Below are 22,490 nucleotides of genomic sequence, written 5' to 3'. Positions count from 1 at the left end.
TGGCATGTTATAGGCTCATGGTTGGTTAAGAAGATTCACACTGTCCAGTCTCCTGTTCAGATCTGGTAACCAAACAGTCTTTTTATGGACAGCATAAATCAGATGCCCCAATTCACATACTATATAGTACCCCCTTACTCTAGGATATGTGTTCTAAGAGGACCACTGGCTACCTAGAACCACCAAATCCACTTTCCCCCGCTGTATATACATACCTGTGATCAAGTTTAGCTTATAAATTAGTCTCAGTGAGAGAGTAACAATAATAATGAAATATTATAATTAATATAAGGCATAATGAAATAAGATAATTGCATAATAATAACTTAAAATGAAACTTAGATGAATATTCCCACTACCCAAAATATCTTCTTGTATTGTATTTACTCTTCTTTAGGTCCTAAGGTAGTAAAACCTCAAATGCAGAGCTGGAGATAAGTCCCTGTTGGTGTGCTCAAAGAGCTCCTTTGAGAAAAGGCTGCAGGCTCTTGTGCTTGGTGCCCTGTGGTAGCCTCTGTGCTGCTTACCTGCTTCTCTTCCTCTCCCCCTCCCTCGGTAGTCCTCCCTTCCCCCCATCAGCTCCCCTCTCTCAGCTCTCCCAGCTGCTTGGTTTCCTTCTTCCTTCCTTCCTTCCTATTATCTTGACTTCTGACTCATTTATTACATTTCTTCAAAAAATGTAATAAATTAAAGCTGTGCTAGAAATATATGTCTCCTGGGGAATGTATGCCTTACACATTGATTTCTAGGTTCTTACCCTTTTATTTTAAGTGTATGCTTTTTTTTATAACATTAAGAATCTAGAAAATAATTTCGTGCCTTGATCCTTCATCTCTTTCCATTGTGTCATTATGATTTTTCATGCCATGAAATACATCTTGGAAATGTGCTTTTTAAAGTATTTTAAGACTTATTTTTTATTTATGTGCTTGTAACTGTGTGGGTTTATGCCACTATGTGTATCCATCTGAGTTTATATATACCCTGTGCCTATAGGTAACCAAGAAGGCAAGAAGAGGGCATTGAAGCCCATAGAGTTGGAGTTACAGGTGGTTCTGAGCCGCCCAATACATGTGCTGAGGATTCAAACTAATGTCCTTTAGAAGAACAACATGAGTTCTTAACCACTTAGCCGTCCCTCTAGGCCCCTCAAATATAGTTTTCAACCTCTGAGTCATAGTCAACCTCAGGGGCTTTCTGTTTTTAACTCATCTTTTAAAGCATGTTACAAGTTGTTATGCACATATGGAACCAGAGCCCAGAACAAACTGTAGAGTTTAGGATACCTGTTTCCAAATGGCACTCACGGGAAGCCGCCCTCCTGCCATCCCATCTATATCAGTGTGTTTCTGATAGTTGTAGCTAGAGGTGAACTGTAACTTCAGTCCTTCCGGTTGCTGAGGGCACAAGAACACGTTCCTCTTGACTCACAGTTCTCTCACTGGTCCTCTATCCTTCTCCCCAAATGACTCTTAAGTTCTTCATTTCCTCTGGTTTTAGATCAAGAAATCCGTATAACTTGTCATTGCCCACAGATGTTTTTCTCAGCTTTCCGTCTGCCTTCTGATTTTCTATGGTGGCTTTGGCCATGTCAAAATTTAGAAATTTTGTGAAGTTGGATGATCTGTTATTTCCTCTCTGGTTTTGTGTTGGCTAGTGCTTCTCTCAAGGCTGTTTTGTGTTCTTATTTTTCTTTCCTTCTGAGTCTCTTTCCCTTTGTTCTGTTTCACATCTCCCCTCTCTGTGGCCCAAGAGACCTAGGAGAGGGGTAGGTGCATAGGGAGAGGGGTGAGTGCAGAGGAAGGGAGGTGGGTGCATAGGGAGAGGGGTGGGTAGCATGGGAGAGGTATTGAGGCATAGGAAGAGGGGTGGGTACATAGGGAGAGGGTGGGTACGTGGAGAGAAGGGTGGGGGCAAAGGGAGAGGGATGAGTAGCATAGGGAGGGGGTGTGGGGTGAGTGGCATAGGGAGAAGGGTGGGTGGCATAGGGAGAGGAGTGAGTGCATAGAGAGAGGGATAGGTGGCACAGCCAAAGTACAATGATGGTGCATTCCTGTTTGGCATCTTGAAGCTTTAACAGTATAATCAGATAAAATCTTAGCTTCAACTGTAGCTGCTGACAGCTGTAAGGTCACAAACAATTCTTGGTGTATCTGTGATTCAGGCCAATGCTTCCTTCAGTCACCAGCTTGGGAGGGCTCCCCACAACCTTCATGTGTCATCTGGAATTGTTTGGCAAGCCAACTAGCCAAGGAGACATTCCACATGGCCAGGGAGGAGGCTGCTTGATGCTGCACTGACATCAGGGGGGTTTTCAAAGGCCTTCGGGAGCTGGCACTACATAGGAATAGTGCTGACATCCTACATCCCCTGGTGCTGTGGTTCCTTGCTGTTTATTTCTCTGGACCTGGCAGATACTGTAGTAATACTGTTGTTTCCTGGATAGACAACACCAGTGGTCACTTGTGCAGGATCTCACCATCTCACTGCTAGGAAAGTGTTCATCATTGGGATTGGAAGCGTCCCAAGGGACAACTGAGCTCAGTTCAGACAACTCCCCTCTGCATGCATCTTGCCAGTGGATGCTCTTGTGTCCTTCAAGCCCCATATTACTTAGCAAGTTTTTTAGATTTGCTTTGATTGCAGGGTTTTAATTTTTGTTCCAGGTCATCGAAAGTCTGTATCACAAGTCTAAATTCTCTAGATAACATTTTAAAAAGATTAATTTAGTTTTCTTTTATGTGCATGCATGTTTGTCTACATACATGTATAGCCACCATGTCCATGCAGTAGCTACGGAAGCCAGAAGAGGGCATCTGTACCTAGAACTGTAGTTATAGATAGTTGTGGGCCACCATGTAGATTTTATGAACTATACTCAGGTTCTCTTCAGGAGCAACAAGTGTGTTTAGCCAATGAGCCAGCTTGCTAGTCCTCCAGAGGAAATTTTAAATGATGCTCAAGTGAGACTGTCCTTCAAGTTAAGCAGCATTATGACGATAAAGGCTGACACAGAGTTCCTCTGTTCTGGAAGCCCAGTGGAGGGAAGAATGTCTGAGGCCTCTGGCTTCTCTGGCTCCTGTAGCTCTACTCAGATCCCATCAGCCTTGCTGTCTTCTCTGGGCCCCTGGATCATTTCCAAGTATCTGCCTATTCAGTCTATTCATGAACACACTTCCTAGGTGAGTCTCTCATCTAGAGCAAAACTTGAACCCCACAGCAGTGGAGAACCTTCCCTAGGCTAGCATTCCCAAGAATGGTTTTTTCAGTCACCCACAATCAAGAAGTTTTTGGGTTAAAACAGGCTTCCCCGCTCCCAACTCCCAGTGTGTCTCTCGTGCCCCTCAGACTCTGGGATGTTTCACTTTGAAATGTGTGTGGTTATTTTACTTCCTGCTCAGAAAAATCCCTCTGAGAAAGAATGAAAGTCAAGTGTTGGCTTGGATGCTGAGTGTCTGGAGGAGTAAGGACTGGTAGGGAAGAACTGCTGGAATCCTTGGAGGTCAGAAGTCTTCTTTGTCTCATCATCATTTCTGCCATGCAATGTGAAGGTGCCACCTGATGAATGACACACTCCTTTCTCATCTCTCCACCTGGCCTGGGCTTTGCCTAGTGAAGCCAGACCTGAGAGTAAAAAATGACCTGAACAAGTGACAAGGTGCTACATGGGGAGGGGAGCGGGTTTGATGTCCTGAAATCATCTGTCACTCCCACCAAGACTCTCAGAACAATAAGAATTCTGCTTTCCAGGGTTGAGGAGAAACTGCTTGCTGTGCAGAGTACAGATCTTACAAAATCTACAGGAAAGGCAGATGTGTGTGAGAGCCTGCCTGCAGTCCCAGTACATGGAGGCTGAGGCATGGAATTTATAGAGCAAACTGGCTAGCCATAGTATTTCAAACATCCGGCTCCCTGATTAGTGAAAGATACTACTTCAATACTCTTCAAAGACAACAGAGGAACCTCAGGTCTTCACACACACACACCCATACACACACACACCCATACACACACACACACACACACACACACACACACACGCACACACCACAAATGCAAAAACAAAGTTATCTGTATTCCACATGGCAAGTCCAGCAAGAAGATTCTTCTTTGCCCATGTTCTTGGGGAATGCTAGCTTCCAGTCCTCCCAACCCAGAGATTCCATTGTATAGAGAGAAGCATCCATCTGGCCCTTCAGGGAAACTATAGAACCCAGCACTGTAACCCATGCTCCTGGTCCCTTCCAGGATCTTCCCGTCCATCCTGGCTACAAGGTGCCTCTCACTGTTGTGGTCTGGAAGATAGTGAAGCCCTCTATACACTTATTTTTCATGCATTCCAGGGAGAGGGAGTCAGAGCAGAAAGACTGTAGGCAAGAGACTACCAGTCTTCCTCTCTTCCTTCTCGGCATTCAAACCAGCCATTAATGAATGCCAAAGCCATTTCTGGGAAGTGTGTGTGTGTGTGTGTGTGTGTGTGTGTGTGTGTGTGTGTGTGTTGGCAGGGACTTGGGAGTGGTGCACATCTTTTCTAAATATTTTTAAGATGGAGCAGTTAACTCCAGTTTTCTGTTTGCCAGTTTGTTGTTCTTTTTCCTTATTCTCCAGAGTCTCTTCCTGCCAGTGGGCATGGTGATCAGCCCTGTCATTCATTATTTTTTAAAATTATACTCAACATGTTATCATAGCAACAATTTGTTCAAACAGAAAATCAAGTTTACTGTCCCTTTCTGGAGCCCTCTGTCACTATCATTTTGCTCTCTCCCCTTACTTGCATTTAAAGTAATCAACTGCACACAATCCAAATAACAATATTTTCAAGCCATTGTCAGATCCTAGTGACAAATGGATTACTTGAGGTTGCTTCCCAGGAAACTGCCTATGGATATAGAGTACAATGGCATCCACAGCAGATTTGTAACCAAGGAGGAGTCTTGGGAATGTAGATGGCAAATTGCAGGGAGTGAGGTGGGCCCTCAGGAGCTGGGAGGCAACAGGGAGACTCACTGACATGCAGGGACAGTGTTGTTTGCTTAGAAGACTAGCCACAATTCCGTTCTGCTTTGAACTCTTTCAAAAGAGCTGGCTTCCAGACAAAGGGAAATGCAATACAGCTAGGGTTGTCTGTTTTCATAAACTTTCAACTTGCTTTTGTTGCCAGTCCTGTTTTTAAAACCCGCCTTAGAAAAACATAAAGCATGCTTAATATTCTGCTCTGAACAATCTGATATTCATTGCGATATGTCTTGGGTCCCTATTGATTTTGAAGACGCTGAACACAAGTGCTTGACATTCGGGAGGGCAAAGTAAAGGATTAAAATGGAATGCCTCCTGCCTGCAACCGTCTTTGAAGACGAGAGAATGTTCAAGTAAGCAGAATTCGTATAGTCAGAATAAAACATGATGAGAACATTTGCGGAAGGAGATGTAACGTGACTGGGGGAAATGTGAACAACGCAGAAAGAATAACATTTGCCTGGCACTTTTCATCTCTTGTGAAGTGTTTTATACATTGATGCATGGGCAATAGCCTTCAGATATAATTTTCTCCTACCGTGTGTGTGTGTGTGTGTGTGTGTGTGTGTGTGTGTGTGTGTGTGTGTATGTGTGTGTGTGTATTGTCTCTCTAGTATGTCCATGTATAGAGTAAGAGAATATTTGTGAATGTGGATAAAAATGTGTAGAAATTGCCAATGACCATGCAATTATAGGCAGCTCAGCAAGGTTTTAACCAAAGCAGAAGACTGTTGAAACCATAATGGCTTGTAGGCAAGAGGGCATAATTACTATATTGTTCTGTGCTTATGGAGTGCTGACAGTCTACTTCCCTAGAAACCCAGAAGACTTGAACCTCCCCGAAACACTTCGGATGAGAGAAGACAAAGGAACCAAAATGCAAGGGTATAAATACAGCAGCAATGGAAGGAACTTGTAGCTGGTGGCATCTGCTGCCACTTTAAACACTGTTCCTTTTTTGAGCCCCATCATGGCCCACCTGAGATGGGAATGCATGGGAGACATAGCAGGTGGGATGCAACCAAAGAGAAGAAGGCTGGGCAGGAGTCTGGGAAAATGGAGGGGAAAGGGCTTGAGGACTTGGGGCCCCAATTTTCCCTCGTCTCAACCCTGGTCACAAGATGCAAGCTCCTCCTCTAATGGGGTACAAGAAGGGTATCTTACTTTCATTCTATTATTTCCTAAAGATTTGGTTTTTTTATTTATTTTTTTTAAATCTGTGTTTGCACACTATGGGTTAAAATGGTGTCCTGCAACTGGCCAGCCACAGAGATAGGGCCACTCATAGAGGCAGGACATAGGAAGTTTGACTGTGCATACCCCACTGCGCATGCCTACTCTAGGCAGGTTTATGCTGTGAGAAGCCTGAGAACTCTGCTCCTAGTGTGGGGAGGCACAATCTGAGGTCCCTGAGGAACTGCCAGAGTTGGGCTTGGACTCTCAGGTACCACAGACACTGCTAGGTGCTCTGGAAGAGCTGGCTCTGGGGTCCCTGGTCCATATGGAGGCCAGGGATGGCAAGTTCTCACTCTTGAGCACCACAGATGCCACTGAATGCTACAGAAGAGCTGAGAATGGAGTGGGGGTCTTGCACGGCTTGCTCTGGCCTAGGGCTGAAGGGAAAAGGGCAGGAGGAGAGAGCTTCAGCTGGTTCTCTCAGGGAAGAGAGTCCTTGGCTTGTTGGGCCAGCGGCTTGGCTTGATGGCTCTGGCTGGGAATGCAGAAAGGCCTTCTGCGTGGGGTTATGCACAGCTCTTTAGAGGAAGACCTGCTCCATTGCTCTAGCACAGTGGATCCCAAAGAGAAGAGGCAGACCATGGTTTTAAAGCATTTATTGTCATGGTGGGAAAGGGAGCTAAGAGGCAGAGAGAGGAAGAGTAGAGAAGTAGAGGCCACCCATGGCCTCATGGAGAGAGGGGGAAGGGAATGCAGAGAGAGGGGGAGCAAGAGGACAAGAGAGAAGCAAGCTGGAAACAGGAGTAAGAGTAAGAGAGGGAGGTAACTGTGGGGAGGAGCATATCTGGCTGTTGCCAGGTAACTGTGCAGGTGGGGTCCAGACAGAATACCAGGAACTTGAGGCGTTGTCCTCTTAGACCGATGGCCACAGAATTATGGTGCTGGGGCCTCATGTCAGGAGCCTAGTGTCTGGGAGCTGCAAACTTCCCTCCATCCCTTGCAGAGTTATCTGCTGGGTCTCTGGAATTTAAACCAAGCTCAACCAGAAAACAGGCTGCCTTTCACAGTCCCACAGCACATGTCTCCTTTTCCTGTGAATTCAGGAGCTCATGACATCCAGAAGGCATCAGGTCGTCTAGAGCTGGAATCATAGGCAACTATGAGTCCTTTAGAACTGAACTTGGGTCCTCTGTCAGATCAGTGTATGCTTTTAGCCACTGAGCAATCTCTCTAGTCACTTAATTTTATGATTTTGAGATCAGCTCTTATTACGTTGTCCAGGCTGGCCTTGATCTCCTGGAGTCAGTAGATCCTTCTTGCCTCAGTTCTCACCCCCTCAGTTACCTGAGAGGGCAGGTTTATGTCATCCTGGGATTAGTTTAACAATTACCATCCAAAGTCTTTCTCTCCTGTGGAAAACAATCTTGTATGTCCACTTGAGCAAGTTGCTTGAAGGTAGCTTTCCTTTATGTAAGCTTTGTCCTTCTCATTGTGATTGCTTTAACTTGTTTATTATTGCCCTGTGTTTATGTCTAACCTTCCTGGTTCGATTCACAGCATTGTTTCTTAATAAAAAACTAAAATCCTATTGACTGTTAAAATACATGGTAGTGGCCTTCTGATTTGAAACTTTAGCACACTAAACATGGGCCATGCTCTGATGCTATCCTTTGTGTGGCCTGTTTAGCCACATTAAACATATGTAAACATAAACATAGCCTGCATAAAATAATAGTAACATTGACTATGCCCTGAGCTTCAATGAGATTAAAGATAAAGTATGCAGATGATGGAAAGCACAGAGCGTACACTAATTTATGTGAATTTGGCTTTTTCTCCTACTCCTATGAATTCTGCCACATAGTAAGGGCTCTATTCAACAGTTTATATCCTTGCTGAATAAATACGCAGAATATACCAACTTAGTGAAATTTAAATCCTGTGTTTGTGTGTGTGTGTGTGTGTGTGTGTGTGTGTGTGGTGTGTGTGCACGCGCACAAAGCTGGCACTGATGGGTTTCCTTAGGAAGCTACCCACTCCTAGCACCTAGGAAACCTCAGTATCACCTTCTCATAGCCAAGGGCCACTAAGGCTCCAGGGATGTAGGCAGGCATCACTGGACTCAAAAAAGCCTGACTCCCTACTCAGCCTTACCTTCACAGTCACATGCACCATCTCAAATGTGCATGTGAGGGCAAAGTAGTCAGTTTACTTTCAGCCTTTCCCATGGGTTGTTGTTGTTGTTGTTACTATTATTATTACTATTATTATTTTGTTTCCTTTTATGCTCATTAGCCCATTTTCCTATTATTCCCAGAATGACTGCATATAAAGAAGGTGACTAGGAGACATTTGTGGCCATTTGAATTCATGTCCAAGTTGCTTCAAATTAAAAAAAATATATATTAAAGATTCAATTCCTTGATCGCACTGGCCACATTTCAGATCTTCTTAGGCTCCCTGTTGTGACACAAACATCTTGCCAGCGTAAACAATCCTACTGAGAACACTGTTTCAGAGAATACCTGAAGTGTCCTTCAGAATTCCCGGTCTTTAGTGGATATGACATTGAATAAAGAGCCATTGGTGGAAAAATGATAAGTATACCATAAAGGGGTTTATTTAGCTGATTTTGTCCTATATGTTGGGCTCTATGCACATTGCTTTCTGAGAGTTGTCTTGTAAATTTTTGGCCATGTATATTGGTATATACACGAGTGTACATGTATGTATGTGAGCACACTCACCTATGCATATACATGTGGAGGCTAGAGGTCAACTCTGGGTGACTTCCACTATTCTACCTTATTTTGTGAGACAAGATCTCAAGTTTAAGGCCCAGAGTTTTTGCTAGATCCGCTGGTCCTTGAGCTCCTGGAATCTACCTGTCTCTGCCTCTTTCACATCTGTTACCATGCTTGACTCTTTTGTGGCTTCAAAAGATCTGAACTCATGCTAACACAGGAAGAACATGGACTAGTAAGCAATCTTAGTAGCTCATCTAAATAAATCAATTTTGTGACCTAGTGATGTGGGCCACTGATGTACCAAAGATCTAACCCAGATATACAGATTCTACACTGTACCTCTTAGCCATTGAGCCATCTCTTCAAGGACCCAGCATGAGTTTCCAAAGGGTGAACTATTGATGGTTAACCCAAAAGTACAGGCAGCAGGATGCAACTGAGCCAAACTGATGAAGCAAACTGGGTTCTATTCATGGTTTTAACTGGGTTCTTGCAAATTACATATATATATATATATATATATATATATATATATATATATATATATATATATGTGTGTGTGTGTGTGTGTGTGTGTATACATACACATATATATATGTATGTATATATATACACACATATATATAGTATACACACACATATATATATGTGTATATATATATTTTTTTATTTGCCTTCTAAACATTAAAAACCATACCTGGACCTACAAGCTGTCTTAATTTTTCCCAAATGAGCTGTGTGTAACCCACTAACAGAGGCAACAGAGGCCATTTGATGTTTACAAGTGGACCAGAAACAAATTACATGAGAAATTGTTTCAGGTTGTCATGGCTTTGAAACTAGTGACCTTTATGAAAATGAAAGGGGCTGAACTATGTGTAGGAGATGTGAGAGCCACACATGAGCTTTTCAGGAATTCTGCTAAGAGTCCTTCCTATTCTCTCTCTTCCTGGCATACCTACCTGCTGTTCACAAAGATGTGTTGACATGATGCAAATATGTTATGGATAGGCACAAATTAGAAAGGGCTTTATATATCTTTTTTTGGTTTTGCAGGTCAAGGTAGCATACACCTACATTTTTAGTATTCTGTAAGGGCAGGCAGGAGAGTTATATGTTTGAAGACAGTTCAGATTGCTAGTGAGAACCCATCTCAAAGAATTCCACTACATCTTAGGTTGGATAAATTGACAAGGAATATATATTATTTATCTACATGATACTTATTGTACATGTATGGGACCAGAATATACCATGAAGACTTTTACAGGCTCAGTTAGCTGTGGAGGTGGTAGCACAGGGCTATTGTCCTAGGTACTGGGCAGACTGAGACAAAGAGATTGCTGGAGTTCATGAGTTCAGAGCTAGATTAGAAAACATAATGTAGGGGCTGGAGAAATGGCTTAGTGGTTAAGAGCACTGACTACTCTTCCAGAGATCCTGAGTTCAATTCCCAGAAACCACATGGGTGGCTCACAACCATCTATAATGGGATCCAATGCCCTCTTCTGGTGTGTCTGAAGACAGCAACAGTGTACTCACATACATGAAATAAATAGATAAATAGAAAACATAATGTAAGCCCATCTCAAAAACCAGAGACAAAATAGTGATTTTATAGACTCAGTCTTATCTCAACAAGGTGTAAAACTAGTCTCTAGACATTGAGATATATTAAGCTGTCTTCAGAATTACTGCTGTATCTACAAGTGAAATGGCATCTAAGTTTTGTTATTCATAGGCACCCTTTAGTATTCCCCAAAGTGTCTTATTTGGTTTGAGCCCCCAAAAGAAGCTTACTAAATATCCACACTCCTCCTACCAAGTGTTCATTGTGTGACCCCAAGTCCCTTCATAGTCCTTCTTTCTCTGCCAAGTCTTACTTCCTATTAGTCTTTTGGGAAGAATTGCTTCCCAAAGAGCCACAGATTTACAGATCTGCCTCTGCACTGACACTCAACATATCATGTTGGAAAACAGAGTCAGAGCACACACAGTGGAGAACCAAGGAAAGTGATTAACGATTAGATAAGAAAACAGGGGATATGGGTTGTAGACAGATATGTTAACAGAGAGCCATGTTGCTTTGCAATGCTTTTAACAAGTCCTGGAATCCTGAAGTGACTTAATTCTCAGTTCAAACCCCTACCTCAACCCCCAGGTAAATCACCACAGGGATGAAAACACTACATGCTCTCTTTCTTTTGCTAAGCTCTCTTTAATCTCATCTTTGAAAAGCAAGTGGTTTTTCTTGTGCAAACAGCTTCATAGAAATGTCAAATCTGGCACCCACAGTCTATGCTGAAGGGGGAGGCTTGGTACAAAAGGCTCAGTGCTTAGGGCCCGGCTTTGAAACGACTCCAGCTGTATTGCCAATGCAAATGTAGGAGGGGGAAAAATTACTGGAACAAATTGAAAGGTTATTCAGACTGGAATTTAGAATCTCAATAAAAAAGGCTTTTATAAGCCAAAGCCCTTGGAGTAACCGGATCATTTAAAAATACATCTTTTCTGTATTAAATGTAGTGTGACAGCCACATTAGAAATGCTGTACTCCAAGTATGTTCCTTAAACATTTTTAACTGACTTTTATAAGGCTAGCTAAGATCTCCTATTGGGGAGACTCCACATCCCAACCCATACATAGTTTGCATTTCTTTGTTGTGATTTTTTGATACCTGCCAAGTAGGTCTTTGCCTGTAGATCTCTGCAGGCTGAGGGACCTCTGTGAGTTATGGAGTCATTACAAAAATTTGTTGACCTAGTGATTTTCTTTTTTGACATGTTGGAGAATGGTCTTCTTCACCATTCACGTGGCAGTGATCAAAACTCGCACACAGTCATCCTGGTGAGGGTACCTTTCAACAAGCACTGCTTCAGCCAAGAGACACAAACCAAAGCCACCTAACTGAAAGCCATGACCCAAACCTGTGACTCCCTAGCTGGCCTTTAATGTCTCTTATTTCAATCCATTGCTGGGGATGGAACTCAGAGCTTAATTACCATCTGAGAGAGACAATACAAACTCAGTTGTGGATATAGATGCCTGGCAGATTCCTCTTCTCCACTCCCCATCCTCAGACACTTTGCTCCTGGACTCACATGGGAAGCGTTCCCGAGTGGAATGAAACTGAAAACAGCCACAAACATTTTGTGCCATGCATCAGAAATGTGGAAGTGCAGGCACAAGCATGCTGCATCTGCTGGACAAGGCTTCCTCTCACCTTGTTCCCTAGGTGGCTTAGTCTTCAAAAAGAGTCTGTGGTTTGCCATCAAGGTTTCTTTGGTGAAATCTTCTAAGTGTACTGAGCACACACTGTCCAGAGTACAGGAATATTCAGAGTAGGCAATATTTATTTGAAGTCTTTGCCCTGGTTCAATCCTCACTTCTTTGTCCTTCCTTGTCCCGGGGCTTGTGTGGCTTCCTTTCTCAGGTCTATTGGCTGTTGGAGTGACACCAATTCTGGTGGTGTCTTAGGGGTGAAGTCACTGAACTAGAAAAGTAAGGCAACTTACCTATTGTTCCCATGAGATCCCTGACTTTCTAAGAACTCCAACTTGGCCTTTTCCACAGTGTTTGTCCCCAGCCCCTTGTGCCAAATTTGTTATTATGATTTGGTTTAAGTGAATAGATGACATCATAGTAGAAAAGTCAGAGGTCAAGGGTTTTAAAAATTAACTAGGCAATCTTTTTTTTCGTTGATATCTAATGTTTTTAAAATACTTTATTGCTTTACTGTTTGATTTACTTATTTATTTATTCAACTGCTATATATGTGTATTCCTGCAGAAATACATGCCATGGTGCATTATATGTGTAGAGGACAGATTTCAGCTTCTGGGAGAGAGTTGGTTCTCTCCTTCAAATATGTATGTCTCTGGTATTAAATTCAGGTCATCAGGTTTGGCATGATGTGCCTTTACCTACCAAGTCATCTTGTTGGTCCTGGTGATTAATATTTATTATCTAATACATTTTAGTTAGTATTATATTACTTTATTTATGGAATGCATTTGCATTCCATAGCATGCATATAGAAGTCAGAAGACAACATGGAGGGGTTGGTTTTCTCCTTCCAACATGTGGGCTATACTATCATACTTAGGTCATCGGACTGACTCACTGACCCTGATAGCTAATATTTTAAATCGGTATTTCAGTGGGATTATAGTCATTTAATTCAATAGTTTGAACTTCCCAAGCAATCTTTCATAAAACCATTAACTGTTTGTATTAATTGATATAATTACAGAACAATAGAACATTGTCTTGGTTAATTGATGTACTTGCAAAACAATACAATGTTTTCTTTGTTAGCTGAAAATAAGTTGCTTCAAGTGCTTATGTAAGTGTAACTAAAGGAGTTTTGACTTGGGATGAGGCTGTGTCTGAAGCCTCCTGTCTTGTTCATACCTGCCAATGGACTTGGTGCCTACTATGTATTTGAGTGATCCTGTTGTGGTTTGAATGAAAAATGTCTTCATTGTTTCACGTATTTGAGCACTCGGTGGCCAGTTGATGGTGCTATTCAGACAGTTCCTGAAACCTTCAGAAGATCTAGCTTTTGTCAGGAAGAATGTCACTGGGAGTAGGCTTTGAAGAGTGATAGCCTTATCCAAGTTCCTGTTCACCCTCTCTGCACCCTGTATGTGAATACGATATCATTGGCTAGTTTCTCATGGCCTGTTGCCAAGCCGTTCCCACCACAGTGGACCCATATACCAAATGAGCTGTTGGTTCCATAAATTGCTTTTTATCTTTATCACAGCAACATAAAAGTGACTAATACCATGATAGGGATGATCCAATACTGGGGATGATGGTCGTAGCTAGTGGTGATATAGCTCTGGGGATCATGGTTATAGGCTGTCTTTTTTCATGAAGATAGACCCATCTGTTGTGGTTTTGCTGTCTCCTGTGAGACAGCATCCTAGTCATGCACAGTAAGGCCAAATCAACTGGAGTCTCATCCCTATATATCTGAATCTGGTTCCTCTGCTAGAAGGAACCATTCTTTTGGCTCTATGAATACCCAAGGAGACACACCAGTGAGCTGCTTTCTTGTGTCCAAATAAAGCTTCCCTTTAATATCGGTAGAATGTCTTCCTGAATTTTAAATTCTGAGCTGTAGTTTCAGAAAACCATGTACCCACTAAGTCCATCCCAGCAATGACATTTCAGCAGAAGTTTAATAAAGGTGTAAGGTACCTTTCTGTCAATATGAACATGTTCTCCTCAAAGTAGTGAGATCAAAGCATGCTCTCAGCCAGCCTGCCTACCATGAAGAGTCAACATGTGAAGCCACTGTGTTGCAGTGCTGGCCAAGAGTTGGGCATCTGTCATCCATGCCTTTTCACTCATGAAAATTCCATGAAGTATGTAGGATGGGAAATGTTAGTGATTGTACGGTTAAAAACCTGTCATTATTTAAAAATGGTATCAATTCTCAGAATTTTGTGCTTGGACTTCTGTTAGTAGCAAGTTGCCAAACAGACTCCAAGTAGCCATTACATTTTACTTTATCTTTTAGTGTATGTTCAATTCCCTCTCAAAAGGTTCTTATAACTGATTGTTGGGTCCACTATGGGAACTGACACTCCCTTGCTGCAGGCCCTCAGTCTCCAGTGTGAGGAGCGACGGGAGGCCGTTTGATAACTTTTAAAGCTCACAGAGGGAAACATTTTTTTTCTCCAAGTCTGCCAGAATCCCATGCTCTGTAGGCAACATAATGGATTTCATTCGGAGCCCTGCATAGGCCAACTGTCATGATATGGTTGGGAAACTTTCCATCAGCTACTGTGAACTCCACTGCTCTGTTCCCTACCTCTGTTCTGGGCTTCTCCGTTCCTGGATGAATTTTACAACACAGCCAACCATCCAGATTGGGATTTCACGCCCCGCTGCACTGTTGCCCAAGTTCTTTCTCTTTCAAAGGCTTCCTTCACAAAGTCCTTAATCTAAGTAATGCATAGAAGGTGTATTTGGGGCTAGCAAATGAAAGCAAGAACCAACAACTTCCTGAGAATTATTGTCACTATAGCACTTCCATGAAGGCTGAACAAATCATTAGTGGGAGTGTGGACAAAATCCCTACCCCCAAAACATATGTAATGAATTCAGACCTCATTGGCCATGGTCCAGTCATTTTCTGAGGGGGCATTCTTGGCATTTTAGAGGTCAGAGGAGAGGTTTAATTTGAAGTTGGTCATGTGTGTTTTCCTGCCTGTTATGTTGGAGTTTGTTCATTACATCTATTGGATGTGTACAATACCTTTTAATTTCCAGGCAAAGGTCAGAGACATTGATAACATGGCTTGATAATGCCGTAAATCTACTGCTTCTATGTAAAGGATATCTATATCCTCGATTTGACATATGTCTAGGGCTCAATGTACAACCTAGGATGTGAATGGATATGAGTGGAAATAGAATTCTGGGTATGGTTTATGACAGACATTCTTTCTGTGGATGGAAGAGGGTTCTTGTTCCTTCCTCTGTGAGCTTTACTTTGAAGTCCTTTCATTAGTATATGACTGATGTTTCCAAGGTTTACCAAAAGCCATATCATAAGAGGTCCTTGATAGCTCAAATCCATTTAGATGCTTTGTGAGTTGGACTATAAGTTAGTCTGGTGCATGCATGCGCACACATGGTTCGAAGGCCCTTGAGGGGCTGGAGAGCGAGCTCAGTTGGTAAAGTCCTTGCTGTACAAACGAGAGGGCCTGAATTTAATCTCTATTCCCATGTAAAGAGCTGGCTCTGATGGCCCTGCTTATAATGAAGAGCATATAATGAAGAGGCAGAGACAGGCAGTTTTCTGGACTTCCTTACCAACTAGCCTAGTTCATGTTATAAACCCTGGCCAGTCAGTCCCTGTTTAAATAACAGTATGGGATCCTTAGGAATACCAGTTGACTTCTGGCATCCAAACACACCTATATACACAACTGTGTTTTTGCAGACACATATACCCCTAAGCACACCAAGTCATGATTAAGGTAACAAAAGAAAGCCCTTCAGTAAGGGGGATTGCCCTACTCAGAATTTTACCACATGGATGCTGGAAGGGAGAGGGGTTCAGTGACCCATATCTCCTGGATTTGTGCTTTGCTGATGTCACCAGGGAAGGGAAAAATTTGACAGGCCTATTGTTTGTCAAAGGGACTGTTCACCCAGTATAAAGTTCCTCCAAATGATTTCATCCTCCCTTGCCCTTTGAAGTCAGGCCACTCCAGTCATCATGACTGAGGTATGTGACACCAAATTTACCTGAACCCACAGAGACTATGGACACACCTTGTTTAAACATGTGAGGTACTGCCTTCATTGAACAATAGACGAGGTTATGGCCTAACAAGGAAAATTTTCACTTAAAGCCCAAACTCAGAGCTATGAACATGACATAGCTTAAGAAGCCCAGGGGCCTTATATTCCTGGCCTTGAATCAAGTAAATAGCACACAACCCCAATCAATGAAACATCTGGATTTGTGGTATACTGAATTTTCTATTCCAGGTCACAGGTCTCTGATCATAAGAAGTCACTGGTATCAAATATCTGGATTTTCTTACCAGCTAACTAGTTTGTGCTACAAACACAGGACCATCAGACCCTGCCTAAAACAATACTATGGACTCCTTAGGAATACTACCTGAAGTTTGCCTCTGGCTCTGAACATATGTACATCCAACTACACTTAGGCAAACACATATACCCCCAAGCACACAAAGTAATAAGTAAGGTAATAAATGAGAGGGGGCATTGCCTATCTCAGAATCCTACCACACGGGGCACTGGGAGGAAGGAATTAGACAAAAGTGAAGTCTAGATGGACAGTGGGCTACAGCTTTTCTATGTGCACAATCTAATACAATGGTCTAATTCTTTGAGATGGTTTAGGTTTTAGATTTCTCATTGCTTGACTCATATAAAACTTCTAAACATACAACAGTAGAAAAGACAACTCACATGCATGTCTCTTCCATTTATTCATACATTACACAAATATTTATGGAACATATATCATTGACCAGTCAATGAACTGTTGGTACCAGTGGGTAGCATGAGTCAACAGTAGTTATTGAAGATGCAGAGGTTTGACAAGCCAGTTGCAAGGAGACTTTAATAGCAAATTGTCTTAGAGCTATAAAGAAAAGGCTGAGCCATTTTTGAGTAACAGCAACAATAGTAAACATCATTTAAATGGCCTTTGAAAGGTTTATTCATTAAACATTGCAATAAGGTGCAGGTTGAATAATTTTATCCAGAAGTAGACATCTAGCCTCCTTGTGCCATTGATGTCACCAGCCAAAATATGTGGACTTTATGACTGGCAGGAGAAAGCCTAAGGCCTGAGACTTTCATACAGATGTTTTCTTGGCCAGCTGGGAAGTGATATTCATTCCATTGGCCAGACCCTGGCCACAAGACCCAGCGCATCTCCAAAGGATGCTAGGAACCATTGGCCAGACCCTGGCCACAAGACCCAGCGCGCCTCCAAGGGATGCTGGGAAACATCTTCTTTATTAGTTTTCAGGAATAGGGAATGTACCAGGCAACAGCTTGATTTTAATGTAAGACCTCATTTAGATTCAAGGCTCCAGTCAGAACTCTGTAGTGAAGTAATTTTTAACCAGTAATTAGAATATTAATTGCTAACTACATTAAAAGTGTAATGAACATTGTAAATACGTTCAGGGTTCTTAAAGTCATTACTACACATTTGCTACCATTTGAGAAGCTGTTACTTAGAATATTTAGTTAAGTCTCCTTGTCTGCAATTGAACATGCTTAAAAGTCAGAGGCCCATCTGAGAAGCTAATTTAACTGCAATCTAGGCAACCTGAACAACTGGTAAACTGTCTGCCATCCTTCTGTGACTATGTAATATATTTTGATACAAGGTAACTGAACTCTTTGCCATAACACAATGAACACAGGAAAGTTTGATGGAAAGAGCCCAGGCTATAAATTCACAGGGAGCAAAATTCTAATGCCATAAAGTAACATGATTTTTTCTCGAGCTAATTTATCCTTTGAAGGCATAATTCTCTTGAGTATAAAAATAAAAGCATTTTGTTTGCTGCTGATCACCAGTACTGAGTGAAATGTAGAGTCTGATGAGTTCTCAAGCATGAGAACTTCCTGTTATCTCACTAGGTAAGTCAAGTAATAAGTTTTCACAAAGCCTGATAGCTTAAGTTAGGATGACCTAACTTTTCCTCCAATTCCAACAATTCTGGAGGACTCCCCAGTTCACTGTTTTTACAGTAGATTCCTTGGCCTTCTCACCATATAAATGGTGATGGCATCATGGTTCAAAGTAGAGGTCTGCAGTTTGAAGACTTAGCAGTAGACACCTCCTATATATTTCTATCTCATTCATGACAAAACCCCTTCTTACTCACAAGCAAGGACCACTGTTTACCTCACTGACCAGGAATGGGTAACATGTTCATGGCAGAACCACCCCCTGACAAATAAAACAGATCTTCTAAAATTAACTTAGACCAATTGTGATTCCTAAGTGGAGCTTGGAGGAGTCAGAACATGTGCACACAAGATGGGATGAGGATCAGTGTATAGCTAGGAGCCCAGCAGCACAATGAGATAAGAAGGAAGGCACATAGGACCCTGGTTATATGTTCCCAATAACCTGCAACTGCTGCTTAATCAGTCCTTTTTTGTCAGGTAGCATATAATCACAAATTCATGTACATTGCAGGGGAAAGGGTACAGAGTATACATAACACTGTTCCATAAGAATGTTGTAATACCTAAATGAGACAATGTCTATAGGGTTTGGGATACTGCTGGTCACATAGTCAGATGCTCACTAATAGTCCATTTTTGAATCTATGATGTCTTGTGACTTGACAAATCTGTTTTCATGTGGGTGGTTTGGTTGTACTTCTGTTCCAAGGGATGCTATATTGCTTAGTGCTAGGAGGGATGATAAAAGGGATTCAGATAAATCAGAAATAGTTCCACCTTGCTTTTAGAAGCTGAGATGCCTTTGAATGTATCTTATTTACCTCTAGAAAATGTAGGTTGTGCAAAGCGACTGTTACGTATAACAGGAATGAAGCAGAATCCTCATAGAAACATGACTGGTAGAAGAGTTTACAAGTTACTTTCCCTGCATCACCTTTGATTTGCCTATGTGAGAGAGAAATGCAGGGTGTGGTCAGAGTAACAAACTGGATTTTTTTTTTCTGCTACTGTTAGAAATGTGACTTCATATTTTTGGCTATCTATTTTTCAGATGTGGATAAAAGCCACAAGTATTTCAAGGTGAACTGAGAGCTAGGTGAGCTGCTACAGCTAAAATCCATGGCCCATAGTGAGGGCTTGGCAATCCGTATAGGTCAGGGACAGCTGTAGTGAGCTTTGCATACACAGAAGACCTCATTGGAAGTGATCATAGCTGAGAGTACTATTTGCCTGCTGGTCAAATGCCAAGAAATGTGTGGGCTCTGATCATTATTTTCAAGATCCTGTTGTCATGCAGGTCAATCTTAAAGTGGATGTTTATTCCATTAAATCTTCCTCCAGATTGCATCATGCACAACCATGAGATGAACATGTCTGGAGAATGTAGCCATTGTTTGAGTCTTAAGCAGAGCGACAATGTTTTCTGAACCTCTGTGGTGAGGAAGCTGGATTTGCTGCTTGAAGTGGATTGTGACAAATGGGCCAAGGGACAGAGAAAAGAAAGCTGTGGTTTCTCAATTGGAAAGAAATATGCTGTGCGCCCTAGAGGCATCAGGAAGAATATCTTGTCTTGGATTGTTTTCATCCCACAGTGGGAAGAACTGCAGATAAAGAGAGGCTGATGAAAAACAAGATGATCTTGTAATGTCACCATGCCTGGGAACAAGGCTTCTATTGTCTGCAGACAGCCCATGTTCATCTGTGTGAGACTGGTGACAGCACAGATTTATTCAAGACTTGTTTAAAGGAAAGGCAAGAAAGACAAACTCTTTCTACTCTAAATAGAGGAACGTACAGCTATACTCTAGAGTGTGCCACATCCTAACAGAACTATCAGTGTTAGTGGTACAGTTTTCCCAGAGAACAGTTGATCTTGGTCAGCCTCACATACACTCCCAAGGTTCCAGTAAAACCCAAGAGTCTATAGCTTCTCACTGTTGATAGCAGGGATCATGGATAGAACATACAAATTGGTGAGGCCAATAGTTTTCATTCAGAGTATTACATAAATGGTAAAAGCTGCTGAGTCTTCTTGGTATCGTGGTCACAGGTCTTGTTGGGTGGCCAGGGACAACAGTGACATTTCACCAGGGCCATTCTTTGCAGTCTTGACCATCATGGCTCTTCCCCATTCACAGGTCATTCATACCTAGTCATGGGTTAGGTGATCACTAGGTTAACAAGGGGGAACTCACTAGATTGATGTGATACCAAGAACTCTAAGGTACATTACAGCCTTATTCACAGTAGTCAAAGCCTGGAAACCATCTAAGTGACCAACACTGAATTAATGATAAAGGAAGGAAGTGATATGTTAGTGAGAGAGAGGAGGAGGGAGAAGGAGACAGAGGGGGGAGAGGATAGAGAGAGGGAGAGAGAGGGAGAGAGAGGGAGAGAGACAGAGAGGAGAGAGACAGAAAGAGGGAGAGGAAGAGAGAGGCAGAGAGGAGAGAGAAAGAGAAAGAGAAAGAGAGAGAGGAGAGAGAGAAAGAGGGGGGTTCTGGGCAAGGCACAAAATGAGGGATAATAGAGAAATGTTCAATGAACTAAAAATTCTTGTGAGCACCAGTCCATTATCATTATAAAATCACAAACTAAAATTTCTCTCTCTCTCTCTCTCTCTCTCTCTCTCTCTCTCTCTCTCTCTCACACACACACACACACACACATTTCTTTTGTTCCTCAAAAGTCTGGTGTTGTGTTCTTACTAATTACATTTTAATAGTTCTTTATCTACTTTAGAAACCAACTCTTTATTAAATGTGTAGATTCTGAAAATATTTTCTTTCATTATGTCACTTTCTTTTGTTTTTCTTTTACTAGTATCTTGATTAAACACAAGATTTTTAATTGTGTTACAGTTGGTGATATTCATATTTTCTTTATTGATACTGTTCTTTTATTTTCATTTCAAGATATATTTTTCTATATCCCAAGTGAGATGTTTCCCAATTTTATTTTTATTATATTTTTACTTTTTATTAAAAATATTTTACATAATTTATTCTCATAAATGTTTGCCATCCCCAGTTGCTCTCAGATCTCGCACCTTCCCACCAATTCATTCAACCCCACCTCTTTCTCTCTCTCTCTCTCTCTCTCTCTCTCAAACAAATAGGCAAACAAAACAGTTTTTTTAAATAGGAAGAAAATCACAACAAATACATACACACATGTACAAACACACACAAGCATGGAGTGGGAGTAGATAAAACCCATAAATGCAAAAAATCAGTAATCATAATATACAAGCAAGAGAACAGTAAAAAATGTCCAAACAATGCAATATGAGATAAAACATCTACAAAATGCCACTGAGTTCATTGTGTATTAATCATCTACTTAAGTGTGGTTTATATACCTAATAGGACTCCATTGGAGAAAGCTAGCTTTTCCTTTGCAAGTGGACATCAATTGCAGCTAGTGTCTTGGTTAGGGATGGGAGCCCATGTCTAAGACCTCAACCTCAGCACTGAGACCCCATCTGGCTTGAACCTGTGCGGCCTCTGTGCATATTGCCATGATCCCTGAAGTTCCCTTGTGCATGTGTCCCATTGATGGAGACATCTATCTCCATTGGCTGGGACCGTCTTCTAGCCTCCTCCGCATAGCTCCCTGAGCTCCAGATGAAGATATGCCACTACTGGACACTGAGTATCTTAAGGCTCCATACTTTCTTTTCAGTTTCATTTTAGAGTAAAGGTATTTATTTCTATAAAATTTTCTTCTAGGACCTTGAGATTGGATTGATAGCAAAAATTGACTGGAAGAAATCTGAAATATATTTCCAGTGTTAAGCCTTCCAGCTCATGAACTGTGTATGTCTATATATTTTCTTTCTTTTGTATTTTATAGTTTAAACTTGGAGAGCTTATATACCATGCATTGTAGAAGGTTTGCTGAAATTATTTTTTGCTATGTACTAAAGCAGTTGACTTTTTATATTGGTCTTTACAATGAACTTGTCAATTTCACCTAATGATGCCATAGTACAGACACTGCCTTCTCTGTCCACAGTCATGGAATGGTGTCTCCCATCTCTCTTCCAATCTGCACAGCTTTTGTTTCTTTAGCTTCCCTGTATCTCCCAGCACAGGGGTACACAGACAAGTACTATTCTTATTTTGTGTGACCTCAGGGGAAAGCTATCTCTGTGTCACTTCCTTTGTTTTGCTTTGTTTGAAAGCAGAAGTCATTTTCAAGCTATGGAGGTGTAATCCTGTTTCCAGGTTGGAAAGATACTTGTTGTTTGATTCCATCAAGCATTTCTGAATCAACTAGGCTTCTTATGTATTTTTGGTGTCTATGTATGTATATATATATACATGTACATATAT

At 41.7% G+C, this 22,490-nt stretch overlaps 1 protein-coding gene and 1 long non-coding RNA gene across 3 annotated transcripts in view; one reads left to right on the top strand and one right to left on the bottom strand.

The window, feature by feature from the left end:
• The window catches only part of Cacna2d3 (calcium voltage-gated channel auxiliary subunit alpha2delta 3), an 816,591-nt gene that overhangs the window by 490,285 nt on the left and 303,816 nt on the right, over positions 1–22,490 (top strand). The gene's annotated exons all lie outside the window — the stretch shown is intronic.
• LOC116084429 overlaps positions 20,124–22,490 on the bottom strand; it is an 8,655-nt gene continuing 6,288 nt past the window's right edge. Inside the window, exon 2 of the long non-coding RNA XR_004116106.1 lies at positions 20,124–20,302. This is a non-coding gene — a long non-coding RNA (uncharacterized LOC116084429). The remainder of the gene's footprint in view (positions 20,303–22,490) is intronic.

Source organism: Mastomys coucha, unplaced genomic scaffold (assembly GCF_008632895.1).
Source record: "Mastomys coucha isolate ucsf_1 unplaced genomic scaffold, UCSF_Mcou_1 pScaffold9, whole genome shotgun sequence".
NCBI classification, from domain to species: Eukaryota; Metazoa; Chordata; class Mammalia; order Rodentia; family Muridae; genus Mastomys; species Mastomys coucha.
This window is presented reverse-complemented; position numbering and strand designations above follow the sequence as displayed.